Raw genomic sequence first — 18171 nt, forward strand, 5'->3', positions numbered from 1 at the left:
CTGTAAGAGGGGCTGAGCAAAGCGGTAACATAGCCAAACAATGGTTTGCTAGGAAAAGGTGGGTAATAGGTTTGACATGGCAATATGGAAGGCATGATATAGCAAGTGGCGGGCATCACAGCATAGCAAAAGAGCGAGCAACTAGCAAGCAAAGATAGAAGTGATTTCGAGGGTATGGTAATCTTGGCTACAAAGTTCTTCGAGTAGACGAAAGCTTGATCCTCGTAAGCGTACTCAACGGCTTCCCCGATCACGAACTCGTCTCCCGGCTCTACCCAAGGCAAGAACACAAGCAAAGAAAACCACAATCAACTACGGTGCAATGCGCAAGCAACATGATGCAAAACATGGCATGATATGTGGGATGTGATATGTAATGCATATGCGTGCTCCAGAAGGAAAAGATTGAACCAGGCCTCAACTTGGAAAACCAAGAGTGCCGCTAGAAAGCACAGTTGATTTTGGTCGAAATTGATATAAATATCGCCGAAATCGGATGCACGGTTTGCAAATGGCAAGTGAAACAAGAATGGCACAATTCTGCGGTTAACAGCACGACGCCATCTAGAATGCAACAAGAAACTAAGCTACTGCACTCTAACATAGCAACAAAGCACATGGAAGTGATACACTCAAGATGCTTGACAAAAGATGAACACTGAGCTATGGCTAATTCACACAATAGCAGGTTCAAACAAGCATGGAAAAAGGGAAAAATATAACAGCTTCACAGACTTGATGAAAATACTAACATGTCAGGAATTAACATCAGGAAGCAATGTTTAGAGCAAGATAACAACATGCTACATGATCAGATCATGGCAAAACAAGGCATGGCATAAATCTACTCAAAGCATATAACAAAAGTACCTTACTGACCATAAGCCAAAAGGGATCAGAAGATATGATGGCACCCATGTAAGCATAGCAAGTTTCGTTAACAGATTCAGACTTAGCAGAAAACTGGACATGGCAAAAACAGAGTTACGTTGGCATGTTTGCGAGCTCGATGCACTCAACATAAGGCATTGCATGACAAACTAAGCATACTACCAGCAAGAAGACATGATCAAGAAGCTAAACATGGCAAGAATCAATCTCATAGCATGCATGGATCAACTACAACAACCTTGGCAAAATTGATTAACATGTAAACAATCTGCCAGGAACATTTTATAGCAAAAGTAGAGCAAGATTGAGTCATGCTAGGGCACTCCATAACTACAAACAATGGCATGTATGGATAGAGCATAACCATATGCTCAAATCATCCTTACTGAACATACTCAAAAGAAGCATGGATCTCTCTGTAGCATCATGAATACATGGCATAAAAATAACAGTAGAGCAAAGACTTGGTGAAATTCTAAGTCTCTGAAATTAGCAACATCACGAGAGCTACTTTGCATGCTTGTGCTAGTCACCACATTGATCACACAAATACATGGCATACACCCCTGTAAAGATGGCATGGCATAGCCCAAAACACATGTAGAGCTCAAGTCCATAGGAAGCACACAATAATCATGGCAAAAATGACAAAAGCTCATAAACTGCTAAGAATCAGCACCTAACATTTTATAGCACACTTGCATCAACAATTTGGGCATCAATATGGACTCAAACAAGCATGGTGCAATGGAACAAAATGAAGAGGGCAACCTAACGAACATCTAGATATCTCATATGCACAAAACGGAGCAACAGTCATGAAGTTATGACATTACGAAGTATGCATGAAAATAAAACCGATCTGGGACTTGGAGGTAATTAGACCTCCAAGAAGTCAACGTGGGATGAGACGGAGCGGGACGGAGGGATCCGGACGTGGGCGCGGCGTTTGGATGGATGAGTCGGTGGATCTCGTCCCGATCCACCGGATCCGACCGGCGACGAGTTCGGCGAGCGGCACGGCGGCCGGAGGTGATGACGGTGGAGGCCGGTGACAAGGACATGGCGGCGCGATGAGGAGGAGGCGGTGGGGCCGAGCGGGCACAGCGCGTGGTTCCAGCCGCGCGTTGGGGCGGCGGCCTGATCGGGCGGCGCGGTTGCCGGCGGCATGGGGCGGCGGCGCAGCGAGGAGGCAGAGCTAGGCGACGGAGCTCCCCGGCGGAAGGCGGTGAAGGCGGCCGGTGCGGTTAGGGCGGGGCGCCTGCGGAGCGTGGCGGCGACGAGATGGGCTGGGAGGGCCTCGCTCGGGCCCCGGCGGGCCCGCGCGGGTGGCGGCGAAGGGCGACCAGGTCGGGGACGCGTGGCGGCACGCGGTAGGCTGAGGCGGCAGGGTTGATGACGTGGCACGACGGGGTTGGTCGGAGCAACGTGGCCGGCTGGACATGTCCGGCGAGGGTGGACATGTCCGACGGCGCGGTGGAGAAGGGCTAGGGTTTAGACTGCGCGAAGAATCCGGGAGGAGCACATATTTATAGGTAGATGGAGCTAGGAGAGTCCAAATGAGGTGCGTTTTCGGCCACGCGATCGTGATCGAACGACCGAAAGGATGGAGAGGGTTTGGATGGGTTATTGGGCCACTTTTGGAGGGGTGTTGGGCTGCAACACACACGAGGCCTTTACGGTTCCCTGGTTAACCGTTGGAGTATCAAACGGACTCCAAATGGTACGAAACTTGACAGGCGGTCTACCGGTAGCGTACCAAGGCCGCTTTGCAAATCTCAGTCTAATCCGAGAATGTTTAACACCCGCACACAAAAAGAGGCAAAATGAGAGCGCCGGAGGACATAGGAGTGTCGGATTGCAAAACGGACAACGGGGAAAATGCTCGGATGCATGAGACGAACACGTATGCAAAATGCGATGCACATGATGACATGATATGAAATGCATGACAAGAACAAATGCAAAACAAAGACAAAACCAAACCACGAAGGGAAAATCATATCGCATCTCTGGAAAAGGCAAGAGTCGGAGTACAAATATGGAAAGTCGTATCCGGGGTGTTACAACACTCCACCACTACGAGAGGATCTCGTCCCGAGATCTAGGATGGCACCAGAGGGAAATGGAAGAGGAAGATAAGAGGTAGAACTAAGTTGCTTCTTTGACAAACGAGTGAAGCCAATGAACCTTGAGAGGTTAAACCATTTTGAGAAAAGAATGCAACGAAGATGATCGAAGTAGAACACACTCCGTTAGGAAAAAGGAACAAGGAAGAACCAATTCGGGCAGTACTCCGGTTGAAAAGAGATGCAAGACTTGATAAGTCGAAAAGAACTTGAGCAAAGGGCACAACACTCTGGTTAAATGGATAAACAAAGGAAAGAACATGATCTTGACAAAACAAGATGATGAGAGAAGAGATAAACATCACAATGCTTCCGTAAGAAGAAAGACTGGAAAGAAATGAATGGAGGGAAACAAGATCTTGGGAGAGCACGTTTGCAACAAATGCTAGAACGGAGTTGTTGGATTATCAAAAACGAAAGGATAAGCTTGATGTGGACTTATAGAAGACATCTCAAAATTATGAGGTGAAATTCTGCCACTAACGGAAACAATAGATTGGATTGATATCAACAAGAATACAAGAAGCTTATTTCACCGTGAGGATAAATGAAGAACTTGGGTCATTTATAAGCACCATAAATAGCAACAATCCTTAGGGAAAGCTTTAGGTGAAATATAACCCAAGATAACTCCAATGGAGAGATCGATGGTTTGAAAAGATGTCTTGAGCGAAGAGAAAATGATGGATTTGGATATGTCACTCTTGAAACTTGTGAATCATGAAACACAAAGGGAAATTATCAACAATGACATAACACCACCTCAAAAGATAAACGGAGAAACAATTGCACTCCGGATTGCAAGATCAAGAATGCTTGAGCTCCTTTGAAAAGAATCTTGATGAACACTTCGAGAAGGAACTAAATCCTTGATGATCCATCATGTAGTGCCTCCATGAAGAACTCTGGTAATAAAAGAATGAACAAATGAAAGGAAAGAGAAGTTGAAAACACAAGGTGAATCCTTGAAATGATTTAGATGAATCTCTGTGGTGATATAATTGCGAGATCTTGGAACTCTTGGAAGAGAAAAGATAAGCATCTCGAGCCGAGAATGTGATATGATGAACCACTCCGGAAAGAAGAAATTAGATCACTTGGATGAAACAATAATAAGAATTATGTTATGCGTATCCTTCACCAATTAAATTGATGACGAGCAACAGATTTGGCATACTATACTTATTCTCGTTGAAAGATACAGGAGAGATATAGCGTAATCTTGAGAAGGTCTTCAACGAACCGCCGGTAGGATTGAAACAACAAATGCATTGATATGATAATGAAGGAAGAGAAATCTTGAATGAACCACCGTAAGAATTGAAAAAAAAATGAACGTAGCACAGGCACAATTCTCCGAGAAGAATTGGAAAACAAAAGAGGATACTTGAGGGAATTTAGATGCAAGTGAATTAAGAGATCCCGAGCTGATTAGCGAATACTTGAATGATGCACCGGTAAGATTTTGAGAACAATAGCTGAAAGCTGAGAATGAATAATTATGAGATGATGGGCTCTGGAGAATCAAACTGCAAAGACTCCTGAATTACTCCTGAAGGATGAAAAGAATTGTCATAATTGAAAACAATTATGAGAGGATGACATAAGGCTAGCACCATGAATATTGAAGAGAATGGAGCAAGATATGGAGGAAAACTCTTCATCGGAATTCAAAATCTGAGAATTACGACGAGAAACACCACCGTGAATTGTTAAGATACTCCGGAATAATGAAGAATATAAAGGCTGAATCAACAATGAAAAGAATTTGAAAGATCTTGGAGAAAGGCATTTGATTGATGATAATTCATTCTTACGTCAAACTTTGAAAATAATTTGAGAATAACTCCGGAAAAATTAGAAGAGTCAGGTAAGATCCTCGGGAAGACCTATGGGTTAGGGCCCACTCAAAAGAAACACCGTTGAATGATTACTTGAAAGGGAGATTACACCGGTTGAATTAAATAGCTTGTATGAGATAACAACCTCGAAATAGGTTGAACGGGTCTAGAATGTAACCGTGAGTCTTCTGAGATATCTTCAGCACTCCGGAACAATTGGATAACGAGAAGTGGATGATTAAGAAGTGCAACGGCATGAGAAAACATTTGAAACGAGGAAAATATATGATTGACAAAGCTTGAATAGAATCCACCGGAGAAGAAAGAGAACGAAGAATGATGAACTTGTAGAGCATCTTCACTAGAACCACCGGGTAAGAACATTGACGGAAAAGAATGGAGAGACTTCCCATCAATAAGATGGATACTCGATTAAGAAATCTTAGTCCTCGAAGAAAAATGGGTGGGTGGGCGGGAAAACAAAGGCAACTTGGGGACAGATGAAACGAACAACATTGAGAAGGCTAAGAGTTGATCTCACGAATGTTGGAATGATCGGATCCACTTGAAAAGGAGCATGTCGGTTCGAAAAGAATTGACATGACAATCTCAAAGATCAAGAAGGATTAGTATTCACATAGAAAAAATGAGAACACCGCTTAGGAAAGGTATGGAATCAATACTTGACTTCAAAGCAACTCGAATACCACGAACCAAAACAAAACAAAGGATTGGCTTGCAGAGTAAGCCGGAACAAACATATGATAGAGATTTCGTATGAAGTTTTTGTGGTGGGGCCCACACGGGCTCGATTGTACAACACCATCATTTACAAGGCAGTGCACATGACATACGAAGCGTCCCGAGTCAGCATATCCAAGGACTCTTTAAGACACAACAAGACCACTGTAAAACCAATCGTGTATAGGCAGACCACTAGACGTCGAACCCCAATTTCATATCATACATCAGTCGGAAAGATGTCCTAGGAGCTACTTGAATTCCCACTTATAAACTCCCAAAACTTTCCGGTTATGCAATCAGGTGTTGGGGATACAGGGGAAGCATAATATCTCACCCAAAACTAGCAAATCCTACATCCAGCTGTATCCATCCTTCAACACATAACCAAGAAACCTTCGGAAATCATTTACCTCAACCTTCAAAAAGCATCCATTATACGAGGTATGGCAATACTCCCGAACTCCCGCCCCAGTACTGGGTGGCGTCGAGGTTATCTCACCAACAACTACATAAAAGAGATTTTCGATGTCGGCGAACTTAGGTATTCCAGAACTGCAATGATAAAATTGTGACGACAACACCTCGGAGCACAACTCCCCGGGACACTGCCACAACCCCTAAATGTCAGGAGGCACCAAGGACAATGCTCTCGTCACAAAATCATCGGAACGATTCCAAGAAACCCGCGTGATCCTAAAAAAAATTCGTGAAATTTGAGAAGAGAAGAGTCAAAACTCTACGTCAGGAGGCCTCACCAGAGCAACGAAGGGACCGAGGAGTAAAAAGAATCCTACTCTCCGATATATATAATCCTAAAAGACTCAAAACATTTTTCTAGACTCAACAATGCCAGCGATTCGATCAAGCAGGGGGCTCCTAAGTCGGGGAAGGCTCTGATACCAACTTGTAACACCCACCATGCGGTTATATCTCCCACGTGTCGGAGCACGACTGAGAGGCATAACCGCATAGTAGGCATGTCGCAAGTGGGGTAATCTTTACACATCCCATGTACTGAATAAGAAAGGGATAAAGAGTTGGCTTACAATCGCCACTTCACACAATACATAAATATAGCATTACATCATCCAGAATACAATCAAGGTCCGGCTACGGAACTAAATAAAGAAAGACAACCCCTAATGCTAGATCCCCGACCGCCCCGACTGGGCTCCACTACTGATCAACTGGAAAAGAAACAACACAACGAACACGATCTTCATCGAGCACCTCCTTGAGCTCGGTTGCGTCACCTGCACGGTATCATCGACACCTGCAACTAGTTTTGGAAGTAATCTGTGAGTCATGGGGACTTAGCAATCTCACACCCTCACGATCAAGACTATTTAAGCTTATGGGTAGGAAAAGGTAGTGAGGTGGAGCTGCAGCAAGCACTAGCATATAGGGTGGCTAACTTACGCAAATGAGAGCGAGAAGAGAAGGCAAAGCACGGTCGAGAAGCTATAAAGATCAAGAAGTGATCCTGAAAACTACTTACTTTCAAGCATAACACGAGACCGTGTTCTCTTCCCGGAATCCGCCGAAAAGAGACCATCACGGCTACACACGCTGTTGATTCATTTTAATTAAGTTGAGTGTCAGGTTTTCTACAACCGGATATTAACAAATTCCCATCTTCCCATAACCGCGGGCATGGCTTTCGAAAGTTCAAAACCCTGCAGGGGTGTCCCAACTTAGCCCATCACAAGCTCTCACGGTCAACGAAGGATATTCCTTCTCCCAGGAAGACCCGATCAGACTCGGAATCCCGGTTATAAGACATCTCAACAATGGTAAAACAAGACCAACAAGACCGTCCGATGTGCCGACATCCTGATAGGAGCTGCACATATCTCGTTCTCAGGGCAATACCGGATGAGCGCTCCGTACAAATAAAACCAGCCCTCGAGTTTGCCCGAGGTGGCGCTGCAAAGGACTCTAGTTCGGACCAACACTTAGACAAGCACTGGCCCGGGGGGTTAAAATAAAGATGACCCTTGAGTCGGCAGAACCCAAGGGAAGGTGATAGGTTGTTAGTGTAAATGGTAAAACCAAGGTTGGGCCTTGCTGGAGGAGTTTTATTCAAGGCGAACTGTCAAGGGGTTCCCATTATCACCCAACCGCGTAAGGAACGCAAAATCAAGGAACATAACACTGGTATGACGGAAACTAGGGCGGCAAGAGTGGAACAAAACACCAGGCATAAGGCCGAGCCTTCCACCCTTTACCAAGTATATAGGTGCATTAAAGTAAACAATATATAATAGTGATATCCCAACAATATCCATGTTCCAACATGGAACAAACTCCAACTTCACCTGCAACTAGCAACACTGTAAGAGGGGCTGAGCAAAGCGGTAACATAGCCAAACAATGGTTTGCTAGGAAAAGGTGGGTAATAGGTTTGACATGGCAATATGGAAGGCATGATATAGCAAGTGGCGGGCATCACAGCATAGCAAAAGAGCGAGCAACTAGCAAGCAAAGATAGAAGTGATTTCGAGGGTATGGTAATCTTGGCTACAAAGTTCTTCGAGTAGACGAAAGCTTGATCCTCGTAAGCGTACTCAATGGCTTCCCCGATCACGAACTCGTCTCCCGGCTCTACCCAAGGCAAGAACACAAGCAAAGGAAACCACAATCAACCACGGTGCAATGCGCAAGCAACATGATGCAAAACATGGCATGATATGCGGTATGTGATATGCAATGCATATGTGTGCTCCGGAAGGAAAAGATTGAACCAGGCCTCAACTTGGCAAACCAAGATTGCCGCTGGAAAGAATAGTTGATTTTGGTCAAAATCAATATAAAGATCACCGGAATCGGATGCACGGTTTGCAAATGGCAAGCGAAACAAGAATGGCACAATTCTGCGATTAACAGCACAACGCCATCTAGAATGCATCAAGAAACTACGCTATTACACTCTAACATAGCAACAAAGCACATGGCAGTGATACACTCAAGATTCTTGACAAAAGATGAACACTGAGCTACATCTAATTCACACAATAGCAGGTTCAAACAAGCATGGAAAAAGGGCAAAATATAACAGCTTCACAGACATGGTGAAAATACTAACATGTCAGGAATTAACATCAGGAAGCAATGTTTAGAGCAAGATAACAACATGCTATAGGATCAGATCATGGCAAAACAAGGCATGGCATAAATCAACTCAAAGCATATAACAAAAGTCCCTTACTGACCATAAGCCAAAAGGGATCAGAAGATATGATGGCACCCATGTAAGCATAGCAAGTTTCGTTAACAGATTCAGACTTAGCAGAAAACTAGACATGGCAAAAACAGAGTTACGTAGGCATGTTTGCGAGCTCGGTGCACTCAACACAAGGCATTGCATGACAAATTAAGCATACTACCAGCAAGAAGACATGATCAAGATGCTAAACATGGCAAGAATCAATCTCATAGCATGCATGGATCAACTACAACAACCTTGGCAAAATTGATTAACACGTAAATAATCTGCCAGGAACATTTTATAGCAAAAGTAGAGCAAGATTGAGTCATGCTAGGGCACTCCATAACTACAAACAATGGCTTGGATGGATAGAGCATAACCATATGCTCAAATCATCCTTACTGAACGTACTCAAAATAAGCACGGATCTCTCTGTAGCATCATGAATACATGGCATAAAAATAACAGCAGAGCAAAGACTTAGTGAAATCAACAACATCACGAGAACTACTTTGCATGCTTGTGCTAGTCACCACATTGATCACAAAAATACATGGCATTCACCTTGTAAAGATGGCATGGCATAGCCCAAAACACATGTAGATCTCAAGTCCATAGGAAGCACACAATAATCATGGCAAAAATGACAAAAGCTCATAAACTGCTAAGAATCAGCACCTAACATTTTATAGCAGTCTTGCATCAACAATTTCGGCATCAAGATGGACTCAAACAAGCATGGTGCAATGGAACAAAATGAAGAGGGAAACCTAACAACATCTTGATATCTCATATGCACAAAACGGAGCAACGGTCATGAAGTTATGACATGATGAAGTATGCATGAAAATAACACAGATCTGGGACTTAGAGGAAATTAGACCTTCGAAAAGTCAACGCGGGGTGAGACGGAGTGGGATGGAGGCATCCGGACGTGGGCGCGGCGTTTGGATGGATGAGCCGGTGGATCTCGTCCTGATCCACCGGATCCGACCGGTGACGAGTCCGGCGAGCGGCGCGGCGGCTGAAGGCCACGACGGCGGAGGCCGACGACAAGGATGTGGCGGCACGACGAGGAAGAGGCGACGGGGCCGAGCGGGCGTGGCGCGCGGCTCCAGCCACACGTTGGGGCGGCGGCCTGCTTGGGCGGCGCGGTTGCCGGCGGCATGGGGCGGCGGCGCAGCGAGGAGGCGGAGCTACGCGGTGGATCTCGCCGGCGGGAGGCGGTGAAGGTGGCCGGCGCGGTTCGGGCGGGGCGCTTGCGAAGCGCCGCGGCGGCGAGATGGGCCGGGAGGGCCTCGCTCGGGCCCCGGCGGGCCCACGCGGGCGGCGGCGGAGGGCGACTGGGCCGGGGACGCGTGGCGGCGCGTGGTAGGCTGAGGCGGCGGGGTTGATGACATGGCGCGACGGGGTTGGTTGGAGCGACGTGGCCAGCTGGACATGTCCGGCGGCGCGGTTGAGAAGGGCTAGGGTTTAGACTACGCGAAAAATCCGGGAGGAGCACACATTTATAGGTAGAGGGAGCTAGGAGAGTCCAAATGAGGTGCCGTTTTTGGCCACGCGGTCGTGATAGAATGACCGAGAGGATGGAGGGGGTTTGGATGGGTTATTGGGCCACTTTAGAGGGGTGTTGGGCTGCAACACACACGAGGCCTTTACGGTTCCCCGGTTAACCGTTGGAGTATCAAACCAAATGGTATGAAACTTGACAGGCGGTCTACCGGTAGCGTACTGATAACCCACAAGTATAGGGTATCGCAACAGCTTTCGAGGGTAGAGTATTCAGCCCAATTTTATTGATTCGACATAAGAGGAGCCAAAGAATATTCTCAAGTATTAGCAGCTGAGTTGTCAATTTGACCACACCTGGAAACTTAGTATCTACAACAAAGTGTTTAGTAGAAAATTAATATGATAGTGGTGGTAGCGGCAACAAAAGTAAAGACAGCAAAAGTAATGTTTTTGGTATTTTGTAGTGATTGTAACAATAGCAGCGGGAAAGTAAATAATCGTAAACCAGTATATGGAAAACTCGTAGGCACCGGATCAGTGATGGATAATTATGCCGGATGCGGTTCATCATGTAACAGTCATAACATAGGGTGACACAGAACTAGCTCCAATTCATCAATGTAATGTAGGCATGTATTCCGTATATAGTCATACGTGCTTATGGAAAAGAACTTGCATGACATCTTTTGTCCTACCCTCCCGTGGCAGCGGGGTCCTATTGGAAACTAAGGGATATTAAGGCCTCCTTTTAATAGAGAACCGGAACAAAGCATTAGCACATAGTGAATACATGAACTCCTCAAACTATGGTCATCACCGGGAGTGGTCCCGATTATTGTCACTTCGGGGTTGCCGGATCATAACACATAGTAGGTGACTATAGACTTGCAAGATAGGATCAAGAACTCACATATATTCATGAAAACATAATAGGTTCAGATCTGAAATCATGGCACTCGGGCCCTAGTGACAAGCATTAAGCATAGCAAAGTCATAGCAACATCAATCTCAGAACATAGTGGATACTAGGGATCAAACCCTAACAAAACTAACTCGATTACATGATAAATCTCATCCAACCCATCACCGTCCAGCAAGCCTACGATGGAATTACTCACGCACGGCGGTGAGCATCATGAAATTGGTGATGGAGGATGGTTGATGATGACGACGGCGACGAATCCCCCTCTCCGGAGCCCCGAACGGACTCCAGATCAGCCCTCCCGAGAGGTTTTAGGGCTTGGCGGCGGCTCCGTATCGTAAAACGCGATGATTTCTTCTCTCTGATTTTTTTCTCTCCGAAAGCAAATATATAGAGTTGGAGTTGGCGTCGGAGGGCATCCAGGGGGCCCACGAGGTAGGGGGCGCGCCCTAGGGGGGCGCCCCCACCCTCGTGAGAAGGGTGTGGGCCCCCTGGTCTTCATCTTTGGCGAGGATTTTTTATTATTTTTTCTAAGATGTTCCGTGGAGTTTCAGGTCATTCCGAGAATATTTGTTTTCTGCACATAAAACAACACCATGGCAATTCTGCTGAAAACAGCGTCAGTCCGGGTTAGTTCCATTCAAATCATACAAGTTAGAGTCCAAAACAAGGGCAAAAGTGTTTGGAAAAGTAGATACGACGGAGACGTATCAACTCCCCCAAGCTTAAACCCTTGCTTGTCCTCAAGCAATTCAGTTGACAAACTGAAAGAAAGAAAGAAAAACTTTTACAAACTCTGTTTGCTCTTGTTGTTGTAACTATGTCAAGCCAGCATTCAAGTTTTCAGCATAGATCATAACTAACCACATTTGCAATAATTCTCAGGTCTCATAATTACTCATATCAATAGCATAATCAACTAGCAAGCCATAATAATAAATCTCGGATGACAACACTTTCTCAAAACAATCATAATATGATATAACAAGATGGTATCTCGCTAGCCCTTTCTGAGACCGCAAAACATAAATGCAGAGCACCTTTAAAGATCAAGGACTGACTAGACATTGTAATTCATGGTAAAAGAGATCCAATCATAGTCACACCCAATATAAATTAATAGTGATGAATGCAAATGACAGTTGTGCTCTCCAGCTAGTGCTTTTTAATAAGAGGGTGATGACTCAACATAAAAGTAAATGGATAGGCCCTTCGCAGAGGGAAGCAGGGATTTGTAGAGGTGCCAGAGCTCGGTTTTGAAATAGAGATAAATTGTATTTTGAGCGGTATACTTTCATTGTCAACGTAACAACTAAGAGATGGCGATATCTTCCATGCTAAACACATTATAGGCGGTTCCCAAACAGAATGGTAAAGTTTATACTCCCCCTCCACCAACAAGCATCAATCCATGGCTTGCTCGAAACAACGAGTGCCTCCAACATACATCAGGTCCCAGGGGGAGTTTTGTTTGCAATTAATTTTGATTTAGTTTGCATAAAGCATGGGACTGGGCATCCCGGTGACCAGCCATTTTCTCGTGAGTGAGGAGCGGAGTCCACTCCTCTTGAGAATAACCCGCCTAACACGGAAGATAAGGACAACCTTGGTTGATACATGAGCTATTCGAGCATACAAAACAGAATGTTTATTTGAAGGTTTAGAGTTTGGCACATACAAATTTACTTGGAACGGCAGGTAGATACCGCATATAGGAAGGTATAGTGGACTCATCTGGAATAACTTTGGGGTTTAAGGGATTGGATGCACAAGCAGTATTCCCGCTTAGTACAAGTGAAGGCTAGCAAAAGACTGGGAAGCGACCAACTAGAGAGCGACAACAGCCATGTACATGCATTAAAATTAATAAACATTGGATGCAAGCATGAGTAGGATATAATCCACCATGAACATAAATATCGTGAAGGCTATGTTGATTTTGTTTCAACTACATGCGTGAACATGTGCCAAGTCAAGTCACTTAAATCATTCAAAGGAGGATACCACCCCATCATACCACATCATAACCATCTCAATAGCATGTTGGCACACAAGGTAAATCATTATAACTCATAGCTAATCAAGCATGGCACAAGCAACTATGATCTCTAATTGTCATTGCAAACATGTTTATTCATAATAAGCTGAATCAAGAACGAGGGACTCATCATATTTACAAAAACAAAAGAGGTCGAGTTCATACCAGCTTTTCTCATCTCAGTCAGTCCATCATATATCATCATAATTGCCTTTCACTTGCACGACCGAACGGTGTGAATAATAATAAGAGTGCACGTGCATTGGACTAAGCTGGAATCTGCGAGCATTCAATAAACAGGAGAAGACAAGGCAATATGGGCTCTGGGTTAAATCAACAATAATGCATATAAGAGCCACTTCAACAATTTAATTATGGTCTTCTCCTACTGACCCCCAAAGAAAAGAAAAGAAATAAAACTATTTACACGGGAAAGCTCCCAACAAGCAAAAGAAGAACGGGAAATATTTTTGGGTTTTCTTTTTAATTATTACTACTACAGCAGAAAAATAAACTACTACTAATTTTTTTGGTTTTTCTTAAGGTTTAACAAACACACAAGAAGAAAGCAGGAAAAAGAAAATAAACTAGCATGGATATTACAGTGAAAAAGTATGAGCACCGACATCTAGTAATGAGTGTGTGTGAACATAAATGAAATGTCAGTGGGAAATACGTACTCCCCCAAGCTTAGGCTTTTGGCCTAAGTTGGTCTATGGCCACGGCTGGCCTGGCGGATATCCATAATAATAGTTGTTGGGGTCGTACTGTGATGAGGAAGAAGAAGGCTCCGATTGCCACTGGCTGGCAATCATCTCCGGATCCCACTGATAGTTAGACTGTCGTGAAGGATCAAATTGTGGTTCCGGTTCTGGCTCCTCGGCTGGTGCAGGGTTCCGGTAGGCGTGAATAGCCGTCAACGGAACAAGGTACGTGCCTACAGTCAAATCAAACAAAGAAGGAGCAGGCAGGATAATAGTCTCAGGATGATGTTTGTTAAAGAACAATTGATATTTAAGCTCTCCTGCCCTATTCTTAACAATAAAATCATGTGCCACCATACTTTTATGATCTAGATAAACACGGGGCAGCACCTTTTCTTCCTTCTCAGCATGCCTAATAGGTATGTTAAAATGTGCAGCTAGGCGTGTAGCATAGATGCCTCCAAAGATGGGACCCTTAGTACGGTTCATACTTAACCGTCTAGCAATAATACCGCCCATACTAAAAGTGTTATCACTGTATAAACCGTGGTGCAGAATAATTATATCAGGGATACTAAGGTTTCCACAGTTTCCGCGTCCAATTAAACAACGACTAGCAAATAATGCAAAGTAACGTAAAACAGGAAAATGTATGCTAGTGATTCGTGCATCGGAAACCTTCCTAGTTTCTCCTACAGTGATAGTATCAATAAACCCAGCCACATCATCATGATGTGGTTCTTCTGTCTTGCCCTCAAAGGGACTAAACAAATCCGACAGAAATCATAAAGTGACATCTCCTTATGCTCATCATATAAATGAAACTCCACCGTAGGTGGTGAGTTCCTAGAATGAAAATGAAAGTTTTGCACAAAAGTATTTGTGAGTAAGAGATACTGATCGCATTGGTCGTGGAGGAAAGCGGTGAGGCCTGCATTGTGAGCCAATTCATGAAAATCTTCATAGATACCGGCTGCTCTCAAGAAATCATCAGAAGGCCATTCACACGCCCGAATCTCCGCGGTGCGCGGCAAATTATACTTAGGCTTCGGTGCCTTTTCCTTCGAGCTTTGGCTCGATGAGCCCCTCAAAAATCTCCTCATTATTTTTCTGAAATAATCTGAAATTTTTATTAACTTCAAATAAAAGTGAACCAACTTCAATAATATTGATAGCAACTACTCCTACAAGTGCCTAAAGCCTATATCAAGCATTAGAACTACTTGGAACCATATAAATTTGACATGAAAGCTCAAGAACATGGTCACATATGCAGCACAATTTGCAAAGAATAAAGCACTAGAACAAAAACTAATTGGACCAATGGAGGAGTCACATACCAAGGAACAATCTCCCCAAGCAATTTTGCGAGAGGTGCTTTGAGCAAGGAGATCGAAAATCACAGCAAAAGTGGCTGGAACTCGTGCTTGAGTTGGTTTTTCGGGTTTGTGTGAGACAGAGGAAGAAGATGGGTGCTGGGATATGTGGAGGAGGGCCACCGTGGGCCCATGAGGCAGGGGCGCGCCCTAGAGGGGGGGGGCGCCCACCACCCTCGTGGCCAGGTGGCAGCTCCTCCCGCGGTAATTTTTGCACAGTAAATCCTCAAATATTCCCGAAAAAATCATATTAAATTGGCATGTCATTCTGAGGACTTTTATTTTCAGGATATTTTTATGTTGCATGGATAAGTCAGGAAACAGACAGAAAAATACTATTTTTACTTTATTTCTACTAATTGACAGAAAATAAAGAGAGGGTATAGAAGGTTGCGCTTCTAGTTTCATCCATCGCATGCTCATAAAAAAGAATCCACTAACAAGGTTGATCAAGTCTTGTTAACAAACTCATTCCGATAATCATGAAACTGGAGAAATTTCGAATAACACTAAGTTACCTCAATGGGGATATGCACATCCCCAATAATAAGTATATCATATTTCTTTTTGACAGTAGGAAGAGGAAATTCAAAACCTCCAAATATAGTCGATGGAATTTTTCCATTAGAGTTCATACTATGAACTTGAGGTTGTTTCCTCGGAAAGTGTACCGTATGCTCATTACCATTAACATGAAAAGTGACATTGCCTTTGTTGCAATCAATAACAGCCCCTGCAGTATTAAGAAAAGGTCTTCCAAGAATAATAGACATACTATCATCCTCGGGAATATCAAGAATAACAAAGTCCGTTAAAATAGTAACGTTTGCAACCACAACAGGCACATCCTCACAAATACCGACAGGTATAGCAGTTGATTTATCAGCCATTTGCAAAGATATTTCAGTAGGTGTCAGCTTATTCAAGTCAAGTCTACGATATAAAGAGAGAGGCATAACACTAACACCGGCTCCAAGATCACATAAAGCAGTTTTAATATAATTTCTTTTAATGGAGCAAGGTATAGTAGGTACTCCGGGGTCTCCAAGTTTCTTTGGTATTCCACCCTTAAAAGTATAATTAGCAAGCATGGTGGAAATTTCAGCTTCCGGTATCTTTCTTTTATTAGTAATGATATCCTTCATATATTTAGCATAAGGATTTGTTTTGAGCACATCAGTTAATCTCATACGCAAAAATATAGGCCTAATCATTTCAGCAAAGCGCTCAAAATCCTCATCATCCTTTTTCTTGGATGGTTTTGGAGGAAAAGGCATGGGTTTCTGAACCCAAGGTTCCCTTTCTTTACCATGTTTCCTAGCAACAAAGTCTCTTTTATCATAACGTTGATTCTTTGATTGTGGGTTATCAAGATCAACAGCAGGTTCAATTTCTACATCATTATCATTACTAGGTTGAGCATCATCATGAACATCATTATTAATATTTTCATTAGGTTCATGTTCATTACCAGATTGTGTTTCAGCATCAGACATAGAAATATCATTTGGATTATCAGGTGGTTCAGCAATAGGTTCACTAGAAGTTTGCACAGTTCTATCATTTTTCTTCTTCTTCTTTTTAGAAGAACTAGGAACATCAATATTATTTCTTTGAGAATCTTGCTCGATTCTCTTAGGGTGGCCTTCAGGATACAAAGGTTCCTGAGTCATTCTACCAGTTCTAGTAGCCACTCTAACAGCATAATCATTTTTCTTACTATTCATTTCATCAAGCACTTCTTTTGAGCCTTAAGTACTTGTTCTACTTGAGTGGTAACCATAGAAGCATGTTTGCTAACAAGTTTAAGTTCACCTTTAATATTAGCCATATAATCACCCAAGCGTCTAATCATATAAGCATTTTCTTTTAATTGTCTACCAAAATAAGCATTGAAGTCGTCTTGCTTAAACATAAAGTTATCAAACTCATCCAAGCACTGACTAGCAATTTTAGTAGGAGGGACTTCAGCTTTATCATATCTATAGAGAGAATTTACCTTTACTACCTGTGTCGGGATATCGGGATCAGGAGGTTCTTCAGTAAATAAAGAATTGAGATCATATGTTTCTTCAACAGGTGGTATATTAAGACCATGTATTTCTTCAATAGGAGGTAAATTCTTAACATCTTCAGCTTTAATACCTTTTCTTTCATAGATTTCTTTGCCTCTTGCATATCTTCGGGACTGAGGAATAGAACACCTCTCTTCTTCGGAGTTGGTTTAGGAATAGACTCAGTAATTGGAGCAGGAGCTGGCTCAGGAGGTGCCCAATTATTTTCATTTGTCAACATATTATTCAATAGAATTTCAGCTTCATCCGGTGTTCTTTCCCTGAAAAGAGAACCAGCACAACTATCCAGGTAATCTCTGGAAGCATCGGTTAGTCCATTATAAAAGATATCAAGTATTTCAGGTTTCTTAAGAGGATGATCAGGCAAAGCATTAAGTAACTTGAGAAGCCTCCCCCAAGCTTGTGGGAGACTCTCTTCTTTAATTTGCACGAAGTTGTATATTTCCCTCAAAGCAGCTTGTTTCTTATGAGCAGGGAAATATTTAGCAGAGAAGTAATAAATCATATCCTGGGGACTACGCACACAACCAGGATCAAGAGAATTAAACCATATCTTAGCATCACCCTTTAATGAGAACGGAAATATTTTGAGTATATAGAAGTAACGCGATCTCTCATCATTAGTGAACAGGGCAGCTATATCATTTAACTTAGTAAGATGTGCCACAACAGTTTCAGATTCATAGCCATAAAACGGATCAGATTCAACCAAAGTAATTATATCAGGATCA

This window comes from Triticum aestivum, chromosome 3A, assembly GCF_018294505.1.
Source record: "Triticum aestivum cultivar Chinese Spring chromosome 3A, IWGSC CS RefSeq v2.1, whole genome shotgun sequence".
NCBI classification, from domain to species: domain Eukaryota; kingdom Viridiplantae; phylum Streptophyta; class Magnoliopsida; order Poales; family Poaceae; genus Triticum; species Triticum aestivum.